The following is a 13,098-nucleotide window of genomic DNA, read 5'->3' as shown; positions in this document are numbered from 1 at the left end:
CGCCTCTGCTGAAGATGGTAGAGATCACAGCGGAGGAAGCACTTTGTTTGGGCTAACAGGCAATGCCTGGCAGTGAATGGGTTGAATTATAATCTTTGTACACCCCCGCCCTCTGTGTGTCAGTCTCTGAATCCATGCTAGGTTTAATAATCGCACGCTGACTGCAAACCTGAGCAAAGGTGACCCACCACTCACTGTCCCACAGATCAGACCCCTGGAAGATGCCGCCATAGGGAGAGTGGAGGCAACAAGGTTTTCCATTTGGAATATTCTGAAGTTTCAGCTATTGCTGGTGGAGAAATACCCATGAGGGGATGTATCCATGCCTAACACCTTTTATATCTGGTAAGAGGCTTGACTGATTGAGTGTTCACCCGTGTGAAGTGGAGCACCTAATCACTTTCACAGCATAAGAGGTCACTTAAGAGGAGTAATTTGCATCTTACCATATCCGTCTGGTAAGAGTATAACTTAAGAGGTGGTGGGATTTATGCACCAGCCACGTAGATAGATGGACTTTCACTTTTTGAATTGAAATCATGTTTATTCTTATTTGAAGATTTGCTATATACAATATGGACTTTGGGACCCATCACATTGTATAGTAGCCCTGTGTACACTTTGTCACTGTGTTTGTATCATTTACCACAACATTTTGTGTTTGTACATCAGGACAGTTTTACTATTTTTTAGCGCACCAGATCACTTTTATATGTTTATGGACACCGCCATAGACCTTCAACTTCACCTAGAGGAATTAGAGGACAGGAGCAGACGGAACAATCTGAGGCTGAGGGGTCTACCAGAGGCCACGGACAGACACGAGACGATCTGCAAGAGACCGTTACGACTATCTTTAAGTTGCATAGGAGACTGGGCCCCCGATCTATGGACAGACAGCGGGATGTGGTATGTAGAGTGCATCACTTTACTTAAAAGGAAGCTATACTATGCAAGGCCTTGGAGTTAGGAACTGTGGACTTTGATGGCACAGGCATAAAGATCCTGCCTAACCTCTCTAAGGCCACCTTGCAGTGCAGAGCATTTCTCTGCCCGATGCTGGACCTCGCACGCCAAGCGGGCTGCACTTACCGCTGGGGATACCCCCTGGCGGTCATCTTTCAACACAACTCTGCCTCATTCACCCTCCGCACTCCAGCAGAACTGCCGGCCCTGTTCACATTCCTAGGAACAGACCCCATATAGGTCCCTGACTGGCTGATTCTTCTCCCTCAATTAACCAGCCGGCAGAACATCACTGTGGGTCGTAGTGATCCCTTCCCCGACCCCAGAGGCAAAGAAAGAGATCCCGTACGCTTTCCATGGATGGGTCACGTGGGTCATAATCCCCGAACAAACTTTTGCCTGCCACTTACCGTTTCTATATAAAGTTATCCCTCTCACCCGATTCCATGGCCCCTCTCTCTGGAGGGCTAAGGCCTTGAACTTCCCATGAAAGGGAAAACTATCCCAAGTTATGCGAACTACCTTTTCCGCCGCTTGGGGGATTTTTGACAACTCTGGAAATGAACTACATGTGTGGTGGGCCTCATTCATTCATGCCCCCTGCGACATGGGGGTGGTAGCCATTGCACATAATTCACGCTGGTTTGTACTATGTCTAACCATTTCAGAGGTCTTGCTGCCTCAACGTTTGTACCCACATGCACTATGTTTCACCTAGTACTGTGACATGTACTAGGTGAACATATCTTCCATATGGGTGGCATGATGCTTCATCACCTGTCTCTTGCACCAGGGGGCTGCCCTCCGGCATGTGTTGTCCATTGCAGGGGTCCTTTGGGGCGAGACGCGGTGCGCGTGGAGTGATGGTTGCCAGGTGCTGACCTCTGGATTGGGGGAGCACCCAGGGACTGATACATGCTAAGCATCATTATCACCCGGAAAAAAGGATTTCTATATATTAGTCTACCTGTGTTCCGCAATGATGTTAACCGAAGTTCCCTCTGTTTTGTTTTCCAATTATATGTCTCTTCATTTTTGTAGCACATGCTTCTCCCTGGTGGGTTTGCATGAAGTTTAACGTGTGGTAAATTATACGTTACCGTTGTGATACCCCAAAAGGGGTTTTGTTGGGTTGGGTGGGGGGGCTGGGGGCTCTCTCCTGGGCTCTCTCCAACCACTCTTCCTGTTAGACGCATGCTCAGATCTCGGTCTATCAACCAGAATCCAATAACACCTTCCATATTTGATTCACTTAGACTAGGTGGGCTTCGTGCCCTCACGCGAAGCAAGGGACAATACCATTAAGGTCTTGCACATAGCCAATCAATCTAACCTAGCTTGTACCTTCCTAGGGACTGACGCTGAAAAACCCTTTGATCGGGTTAACTGGAGTTTTATGTTCTCTGTATTGAGATATGTGGGACTCGGAGACTCAATGATTAATTGGATCTCACAGCTATATTCCACTCCCACTGCCCAAGTTAAAGTGAACGGGGTCTTGTCCGAAAGCTTTTCAATATCGAATGGTACTAGGCAGGGTTGCCTCCTATCACCCCTATTATTTACCTATTCCAAACTCTTCCTATAGATATCCCACCCAGCTACTTTAGACAGGCTCAGGCTTTATTTACAGACTTTATTTGGGCTCAAAAAAGGCCTGAGACTTCAGAGATGGTTGCTTTCACTTCCCAAAAGATATGGGTTATGATGGTCCCTGATCTATTCAAATATTTTCAGGCCACACACCTAGGAAGGCTCGTAGACTGGTGTCGCCATGGTGATGCCAAGCTCTGGCCCGCAATGGAACAGGCGCATAGTGAAATACCCCTCGGCAGAGTACCCTGGTGCTACCTTTCATTACCCATCTATATGAAACAACACCCGACTGTGGGCCCGACCACCCGCATATGTTCAAAACTCTTTGTGGGTTCCGACTTACCAACCTTGTACTCGCCAGTAATGCCTATCCTGGGGATCCCGCAGTTTGGGCCGGGATACAAGGATAGACCCTTTTGCTGAAATCAGGACTATACCAGGCCTTACACTTTGTGGTGACAGGATCCTGGGTTTCAATTGCTGGGATACGGGAGGGCCCTACCAACTAGATTTCTGGAGAGCCCTTCAACTCCATCACTTCTTACAGTCTTTACCCCCTCCTGGGGAGATCAATAGACATCTCACTACCCTTGAGGCACTTTTCTCAAATACTAGTATAGTACCCCATGTGCTCTCAATTGCCTACAATTTGATAGTGACACCAACTACAGCACATAGACCGCCGTATATAGCCAATTGGGAGAGAGATCCGAACTGCACGTTTACTTCAAGGCAACTAAACCACATTATTCAGTTCACGTTCACATCCTCAATCTGCACACGGATCCAGGAAACAAATTTTAAAATACTATCCAGATGGTATCGCATGCCAACATGATTACATAATTTTGTACCAAATGTCACAGATCATTGCTGGAGGTGCCAGGAGGAACGGGACTCTCCTACATATATTCTGGGGATGCCCTAAGCTTGAGGAGTTTTGGAGACAGGTGTGGGATATAGCTCAAAAATTTACAGAACGTCAGATTCCTAATGATCCCACTTTCTTTCTCCTACATGCTCTGGACATACCTGCTAAAATGTACAAAAAATCTATTATTCGTCACCTTTTAGATGCTACAAAAGCTTGCATCCCCCTCCACTGGAGAAATCCCAACCCTCCGACTATTGGTCTATGGATGAAAAAAGTAGAAAATAAACAAATTGGAAGATCTGGTCCTGTCAGCACAAAACAAACATGACCACTACTTAAAAACTTGGGCACTATGGAATCAGTTTGTCTTCTCTGACGAAGGTTAATCACTTTTTACAGTTACTCCCTCTAACATAATAACTTGAGTCAGTTACTTCTGTTGCGTCCTTGAACTGAAGAACGAGGATTATAGAGCAGAATTGGATTTGCGACCTTGGCAAATCCATACTAGACAAACCCTCCCCTTTCCTCCCCCCCTTCTTCCCCCCCCCTTTTTTTTTTCTTTTTTTTTCTCTCTCTCTTTCTTCTTCCCCCTACCTTCTCCTGACATCTATCTTTCGTTCACTTCTTTCCTCATCTGCTATTTCCGCATAAACCATAAAAAAACTGAAACGCATTGGAGAGTTCTGTCCCATAGATATCACTACGACTCACAGTATGTGATTTTTTTACTTTTTTAGTTCTGTGACATATACATGGACGTTTCTTGAATTTGGTTGTATGTTAAAATTTGCAATCTTCTGTTTGAGATATATGAAAATTGTTATGGAATCTATCCTTTGCTTTTGTCTAAATAAAAAATGAAAAAACAAAAAAACAAAAACTTAAAGTACCCCTTTATCCAGACTATGGGCATTATACAATTTATATATTCCTAACAAGCAGTAAAAAAAATATTTAAAACAAGCCATCACTCACCTCTCTAGCTGTTTGTACTGTATTAAAGTGGAACTTCACCCTTTATGCCTCACCTGGGTTCGAAGTCAGAAGAAATCACAGCCAGTTGCCCACAGTAAACATTCTGGCACCAGGTACCTGAAGACCAGAGAAGAACTCATTGGTGCTTGACCCCTTGACAGATGAATGTCACTATATTAAAAGTCAGCAGTTACAGTATTTGTAACTACTGATTTTTTATTTTTTTCAAACAGGGCAAAGAACAGCTTTAAGTTATTTATCCTCAAAGATCTGTAAAGCCTAAAAACAAAGACTGTGTGGCTCCCCTATACACCTGGATAAGAGGGGCGGTGGGGCAGCATGTAGAGAAATCACTGTCCTCCTTTTCCTCCTGTAGCTGCAGTAGGAAAATTGAGGAGTTTGGTTCCTCTGCATGCTTCCCCATCCACTCCTCCTATCCAGTTCACTTGTGTTCGGCTGTCTCTGGGCCAATGTGTGCTCCCCTGCCCCCCCCTCTCTCCTGGGCTCCCCCCCCCCCCCCACTGTGCTCCCTTCCCTCTCCTGTTGGCTTCTGCATGGAATGTGTCACAATAGAGAACCAGGAAGGGGTCGGTAAATATGTAATTTGCCAGCTCCTTCCTTTTTTGACTGGACAGAGTCACAGTCAGTGACATTGTAAAAAAAAGATAAAAAAAATACAGTTTAAAATACCAAAAAATTAAAACTACTGACACCAGTGGGTGAACTTCCAGGATCACAAAGGTCACACTTGCAACCGGGCCCTGGCATTCCACCACCGCAGGCAGGCCCCAAGGTGGTAAAAAGGGGGCCCACTTCAGAACTTGTGAAAGGGTCCCACTGCGGGACTGTAATAAAGGGCCCTGCAATGAGAGTAAAGGGCCCCAGGATCAGTGGGAAGAGCCCCAGGCTTGAAGGGAGGGGCCAGGGGTCCAAGGAACCCTTCATGTTTTCTTGCACCGGGGCCCTGAAGGTTCTAGTTATGCCTCTGGTATCCAGCATGGCTAATCCAACCTCAGCACCAGACTCTAACAGATTCATGAACTATCTTTGACAAGTACATGTATCAGGCACAAGCACCGACAATTTCAGTGCAGAACCCAAGGGTGTCTTTGACATCCTATATGAACCCCCCTGTAACAGGTCAATTGGCATCCCGACTGGGTACCTCCATTGACGGATGCTCCTAGTGCTTCCCGAGGGCTCCAAGCACTCCACCAGACACCATAACCACCGTAGACCCCACAAACGGCCATAGCTGGATTGGGGTCTCGCTGTCTCCTACCCACCCTGGACCTATGACAAGGCTCCAGGTTCCAGTGGGTGAACCTCTCTTTCCCCAGATAGTGGAGCAGGAATAGGAAAAAGCTCTTACAAGAGCTTAGTGATTGTTCAAGGTAGTAGGAAGAGCATAGCAATCCCTTGTAGCCAATTCCCCCAATGAGAGACAGGACTCTAGATTGAGGGTGAAGTAGAACTCTTTATTGAACAGTCACACAGAATTTATACACTTGAGAAGTATGTCAGTCACTACATGAACAATGACCCGAATATTTACCCAAAACATCACACAATGGTTAGATAACGAGGTACAGCTGACTCATGGCTAATCCCATCTAGATAAGGTTATCATTCACATGCTAATTAACTCAGTACATTTAAACCAGCTGATATGACAAGATTGCTGGCAACAAAGCTAAAACAAAATACAAAATTACACATTATACTAAGTATAAAAACAGAACACCTTATTATACAGACAATAGGAAGAGACTCCAGTATCAATCTGTCCGTCTCCTACATTTTAGTACATGGAATACACATCTAGGTTTCACAGACTCTATGGCAACAGGCCACAGAGGTCTGATAGTGTAAAGTGGGATCAAATCTCCACATTTCTTGAGAGCCACTGTTGACAAATATCACTCTCCGATCTGAAGCCATCCAAACCATTCTCTCAGCATCCCCAAAGTATCTGTCCCTCACTCCCAATGACCCAGTGACTGTGAACACCTTCACCCCCCCCCCCCCATTTGTTTTCTGCTCCAGTTTTTCAGTGCAAATTGGTTAGGTCTAACTTGTTTGAAAACAATAGACTCACTTTAAAGCCTAAGCCCAGATTTGAGAACATGATATAATGAATTTATAGGATTTGTTGGCATTAAAAAAGCAATACTGGCTTGAATACTCCCCCCTCTCTCTACCACTGTCCCAGAAGACTTACCCAATCATTGATCATGTACCTTTCCTCTTCTAGGTTAAAAGATGGTCATTGTCATTCAACTCAGTTGCTTCAAGCCCAGGGCCATTAAGGACCTACACCCTGCCCTAGACCCACAGTAGAATACTGCAGTATTAATCACCTGCCAAATATTTCAGTAAAACTAGGGTGAGAAGGACGTCACTGGACCAGACCAAAGACAACCTAGCAGCATGGTATTTAGAGAAATCTGTTTTTAAAAGGTCAGTGGGTGCTTAAATGTGGATGAAGGGGAAAAAGGGTGGATCCTGAGAACAGAGTTGGATGTTAACACTAACTAAGCTCTCTGCATTTGTTAACTAGCAAGTAGCAGCAAGCAATTGCCCATAAATTGCTCTTTTTTTTTTAAATTCAACCAGCGGGTTGAATGAAACAAAAAATATGATTCCCCATTTACACACTCGAAGTGGATAAGGGAATCACTCCCGCTGTGCTATTGTATTGTGACAGAGGGTAGACTTCCCTGCTATAGCTTGAAAGACTGACCAGGAAAGACCTGACAGGCTGGTTGTACATAAGTCGATTAATTTCCCTCATTCACAAAGCTCTGGGGAAAATTGTTATGCACAGTGTTACTTCCCTTGTTAAGTGAACAGTGTGCTTGCCTTTCGTAATTTAACCCCAGTGTCTCAAAGTATTTAATCCTCTGGTTCAGCATAACAGCCAGGCGACTAATATTTTCAGAAGGAGGTCAGAAATGTCATCCTTGACCTCTGAATTGCAATTTGATAAATCTCCATATCAATAAACCAGTGTATATCGCTAGGTCTTTATTTGTAGTTTAGTCAGTACAGTTTTTGTAGAAGAACATGATGCAGTGACAAAGCTTTTAAGAACTCCCTAGAGATAAAGATTAAACTTATTTTCTTCCATCTAGATGGAATGCCATTAAATCTTTTGCAATGACTTGAAAGCTATTTGCCAGTGAACTTTCTATATGGGCCATTTATATATTTATATACAGTGATCCTTTCCATCCTCTGTGGGGAAAAATACATCCTAAATGTGTATTGAGTCATGAGTTCAGTAGTACAATTGAAAAGACCAAAGACTTAAATACACACCTGGATTATAGGAGCATTGATGTTGTATTTAAGCTGTGGTAGAAAGGATAGAGTAGTCAAATGTTTGATGTCAATATATAGCAACGATGGGTAGCTCAGATGTAACCATGTGATACAATGGAGGGCAATAGATTAATAAAAGAATTCATTTTTCAAAGGGAAGTAAAAACTTTCATAAGAACAAAGGCACTAGGAAGCTTTAGGTCATGGTACTCTCTTGGCTTCAATACTCTATGAGTCCTTCAGCTGCAACAGAAAATATCATATAAGCTTATGTAGCCCAAAACTAAGCATGCAGCCAGTAAAGTCAAAGTAAAGTCAAAACTCCTGTGCTGCATCCTCTGGATCATCAAAAGTGTCAGCTTATATGATTTTCAGAGGAAAGCAGTGTTTATCAAGGGCCAGGTAACAAGTTACTATTAGCGTGTGACCAGTAGCTCCATTTTACTACACAAATTAACAACATTTTGATATGCACCAAAGCAGCACATCCTTAATCCCTTGATCTATAGCTGATAATAAAGTTAGTCAACCCCATTTTTATGATGTATGGGAGAAGCTTATTTATGTTCAGCTAGTAAGGGGTGATAACCCTAAGCAAGTTCTGCATCTTCAGGCAAAAGCAGTGGTCAGGCTGCAACTTTGAAAGGCAGGGCATGTGGTGGAGGTGGTGCATTGGATAACAAAGCTTTTATCATCATCTTCCTTCTCTTTAGAAGAGAATAACACAGTGGGGTTGATTCACTAAAACTAGAGAGTGCAAAATCTGGTACAGATGTGCATGATAGCCAATCAGCTCCAAACTTCAGCTTGTTCTACTAAGGTTTGACAAAATAAAAACTGGAAGCTGATTGGTTTCTTTGCAGAGCTGCACCAGATTTTGCACTATCCAATTTTAGTAAATCAACTCCACTGTCATCAGCAGCTGCAAATGCTCCCTATTTTCCCTCTAAATTTGAAAAACTCTGGAGTCTATGGTTAGACACCCTGGGTATAAGTCCACTTGATCTGGTTATGGTCAGGATTCTCACTGGCTAATTGGCGCTTATGGTTCAAATATTAAATTTAAAGATCCCTCCACACTGTCGGGGTATTTGTAAATAAGGCAATATTATAAAGATTAAGTAATTGACAGGGTGGCTGCTACCACTCAAGCGCTTATCCTTAGTGGTGTAGATAGAAATTTCAAAAAAGATAAGTGTTTTGCTACCCTTGAATTACTAATCAAATCTTGTGATAATAAATAATTAGTGTAATCAATAACTGGAAATAACAATGTGTTTCAAACAATATGACGATAAATCAAAAAATCTTAAATAAGCATAAAAATCATTACACCATAATATGTCATGAAAATAAAGTGCAAACAGTGTAAAATCTTTCATAAAGTGCACTATGCAGTAGTGCAATAGTAAAAGCTGAAATTATTGTGGCATATTAATTAGAATATAGAGCACATAAAATATCCTCATAAGTGTTTAAGGAATTTTAAGGAATTTCTTCATATATATAAAGTGCAAACATGCAAAGTGCAAACTTCAAAGGATGTGTCACTCCATCAATCAAAGTAATGAATTCAAAAGGAACCCTTCACCGGTGTAATAAACTGGCACCACTGTGCTCTCTGGCCTCTCACCTTAACATAACTTGCATTGAGTGTATAGTAATAATGCTTTCTGGAACTGGTCATCAATTTTTCTTGCACCAGATGTCTGCAGTGCTAGTAGCTCCAACAGGATGTCAGCCCTATCTGGTAACCCAGAAAAAGTCACGTGTTCGTGACAAAACGCGTAGGGATGGACAGAGGTTGCCGGAAGTGACGCTGTACTACAGGGAGTAGGAAGTAGGAAACCTGAAAGGAATCGCCGGACATTTTAATATTTAATTGTACGTGTTTGCTACAATGTTAATAAATCGTTATTTACCCTACTGCACTATGAGCGTTATCCCTTTGTATCCCCATCCACCCAACAAATCGTGACAAGTAACACTACATGGCCTCAGAGGATAGCAGCCACACATAGGACTGACAAGCTGTTGGAGCTACTAGCACTGAGGACATCTAGTGGAAGAAAAATAGATGACCAGTTCCAGACTATACACTCAGTGCAAGTTATATTAATATGCCACAATAATTTCAGCTTTTACTATTGCACTACAGCATGGTGCACTTTATGAAAGATTTTACACTGTTTGCATTTTATTTTTATGACATATTATGGTGTAATAATTTTTATGTTTATTTAAGATTTTTTGATTTATCGTCATATTGTTTTAAACACATTGTTATTTTCAATTATTGATTACACTAATTATTTATTATCACAAGATTTAATGTGATATTATGTATAATAACTAATACTGTTTTTTGTCTGTTTGAAGAAAATTACTGTCTGTATACGATGCTGATGAAGCTTACCGCGAAACACGTCGACCCTTGAGCAGATGTATTCTCATATCCATGCACTTTCTGATATGTATTGTATTCTTTTTGTATACATGACTCACATTTACTAGTCATTATTTATTTGATTATATGCTTTGTGATCTTGACCTTTGTTCAGTCAGTTTCACCATTTTAATGGTTCATTGGTTTTAACAATTAAATTAATAAATGTGTTTTTTATATACCTGTGTCTAAGTTTATCTTATGATGTGCCCTTAAAGTCCACACATGTTTACAGTTGTTTCCTTGATTAGTAATTCAAGGGTGGCACAACACCTATGATTCTTATATTGCCTTATATGTGTCTATTTACCTTACTGAGTCTTACAATAGGCGATGTTGCCTCTTTTGACATAGTTAATAGTAAAATGTATGCTTTGTCCTGTAACACCTTTGTACAATGGTATAGCATTCAGTGGAGCTGAGGTGTTTGTGTCAGCTTAGGCCATGCTTTACTGTATCATTTGTTTCTTCTGGAACTGTTGGTTTTCTGTTCTACTTATTCTCACAATAAAACCTCTTTGAATAAAAAATAAATAAAAAATGTTGAGAAAGAGAGCACCAAGAGCATAGACTGAGGGGCAAACAGAAAGGGAAACATTCCAGTGATGAGGACAAAATGAGGCTGGTAGACCATAACTGGGTTCCAGAGATTGTGGAGGAAGAAGAGCCATAATAAAATTGAGGCAGGATGTCATTCATAGACAGGTTACAGGGGGAGCAGAGGGAGCAGCTGCTAGGCATGCGCAGAACAAAAAAATGTGTTTTGTTTTGTTTCAAATCGATTTGTTAAGTTACTGATTAAGTTGCATTTATTTCTTTTAGCTTCATCTTGTTAATTCAAATCAAAAATATCCAATCCATTTCAAGCATTTGTCTCCTAACACTTCATACTCCTGATATGTGCCTGCTGTACCATGTACTTGTATGAAAAAGCCTCCTCTTCTCCTTGTATTGCTTCCTTTATGTGAAATCCTTGGTGTTCTTGCCAGTTCTCCTGCTTTCATTTTATAAACTCACCACACTAAGCAGGAGAGCACACCGTGGTCAGTTCTATAGCTATGCTGGGAACTCAGCCTGCTCTCCTCCAATGTTTTGACTTGTCCTGACACATCCCCACTGCACAGCCACTCACTGGGAAGCTCAGCCTGCTGCTGCTTCTCTACCACCCCCCCCCCCCAGCTCTGATGTAGCTGAGAACGGAGGGAATGTGATCACTTATAAAAAAAGAGGAAAAAGGAATGTATAATGTTTTTTTTATATTGATACAAAATATTTTACCTATCATTTCTAATTTAAATGGAATGGGTCGTTTACAATCACTTTAAATTCAAAGAACCAAGGACTCATCAGCTGTCAGCGGGATTTCGCACTGACATCAGAATATAAACAAACCAGTGACGGCCTTAAATTTTTTTTTTTAAACACAGTGGGGGTCCACCTTACCAATCCATACCAGGCAATAACCCAGCATGCAGCCCAGCAGGTAAGGAACCTTACCAGGCCACATGCCCTCAAGATGGGGGGGGGGTGCTTTGGGGCAGGGGGAAATGCAGTGGCAGTGTTTGTGATGGTCTATAGGTGAGGGCTTATCGTAATCTGGAAGCCTCCTTTAACAAGCCCCCCCATGTGACTGAGTATGGGGGTACATTGTATCCCTACTCATTCACCAAAAAAATTATGAACAATAAACAAAAACTCACATAGTTTTTATCAAGACCTTTAAGAAAAAAAAATGTAAAACCAGCGTCAATCACGATGGGTCCCAAAAGGCCTGGTATGGATTGGGGGGGGACCCCCACGTTGTATTTTTTTTTTTTAATGCCATTCCAAACATACAAATTAAATGCCGAAGATACTAAATGAATTCCAAAACTCGTTTTTTATCTTCTGCATAAGTTTTGTATAGTTAGCATGAAAAAATGTGAAAAACAAATGTCGAAGATACAAAAGGCATTTCGGAACTTTGTTTCGTATCTTTGGCATTCTTTTTCTATATTTGCAATAGCTGGTTGTTAAGCACTGAGAGGCTGTGGCATCCTTAACAACCATAACTCATCTGCTGTCAGCGGGATTACCTGCTGACAGCAGAATATAAACAAAGCAATTGCCGGCAATAAAACTTTTTTTTTTAAATCCTTACAAGGCCCTTTGGATCTGGTATGGATTTTAAGAGGAACCCCACTCTAAAATTAAAAAAAAAAAAAAAAAATGGCATGAGGCCCCCTGAAACACCATACCAGATTTAAATTGTTTAACGCTGGCTATTGTTTTGTTTACATTCAGCTGTCAGCAGAGAATCCCACGGACAGCAGATGAGTCATGGTTTTTAAGGACGCCACCGCCTCCCAATCCTTAACAACCAGTTATTGTGAATATAGAAAATGAGTGCCGAAGATATGAAACAAAGTCTGAAATTCGTTTGGTATCTTCACATTTGTTTTTTGTCTTTCCATGCTATTCCAATCCAAATATACTAAATAAATGCCGAAGATAGGAAACAAATTTCAGATTTCGTTTGGTATCTTTGCCAATTGTTTTGTACATTTGGAATGGCATTAAAAAATGTTTTTAGAAAAAAAATGTAGGTGTTCAGGTCCTGTATGGTTTTTGAGAGGAACCCCATGCCAAAATTTAAACAAAAATGGCGAATAATGAAAATTTCATCCGAATTTCTTTTCAGAACGAAATGAACTGCATATGCCTAGCAGCCATCTATTCCACTGTATACCATTGTACCATGGGTGCAGGCTACTGGTATTATCAGGTGCTGAGCAGAGCTGAAAGGTTTGTGCCTTTTTTCACACATCTTCTGCAGACAGCACCATAATGGTTTGCAGTCTCTGTCTTTAGCTTGTCAAGCATGGTAAATCTACCAGTCATTTGGGTACAACATGCACGAGTAAATACATAACTA

The sequence above is a fragment of the Pelophylax lessonae genome, assembly GCF_965119305.1.
Source record: "Pelophylax lessonae genome assembly, chromosome: 1".
NCBI classification, from domain to species: domain Eukaryota; kingdom Metazoa; phylum Chordata; class Amphibia; order Anura; family Ranidae; genus Pelophylax; species Pelophylax lessonae.
The sequence above is the reverse complement of the archived record's forward strand: the minus strand, read 5'-3'. Positions refer to the sequence as shown.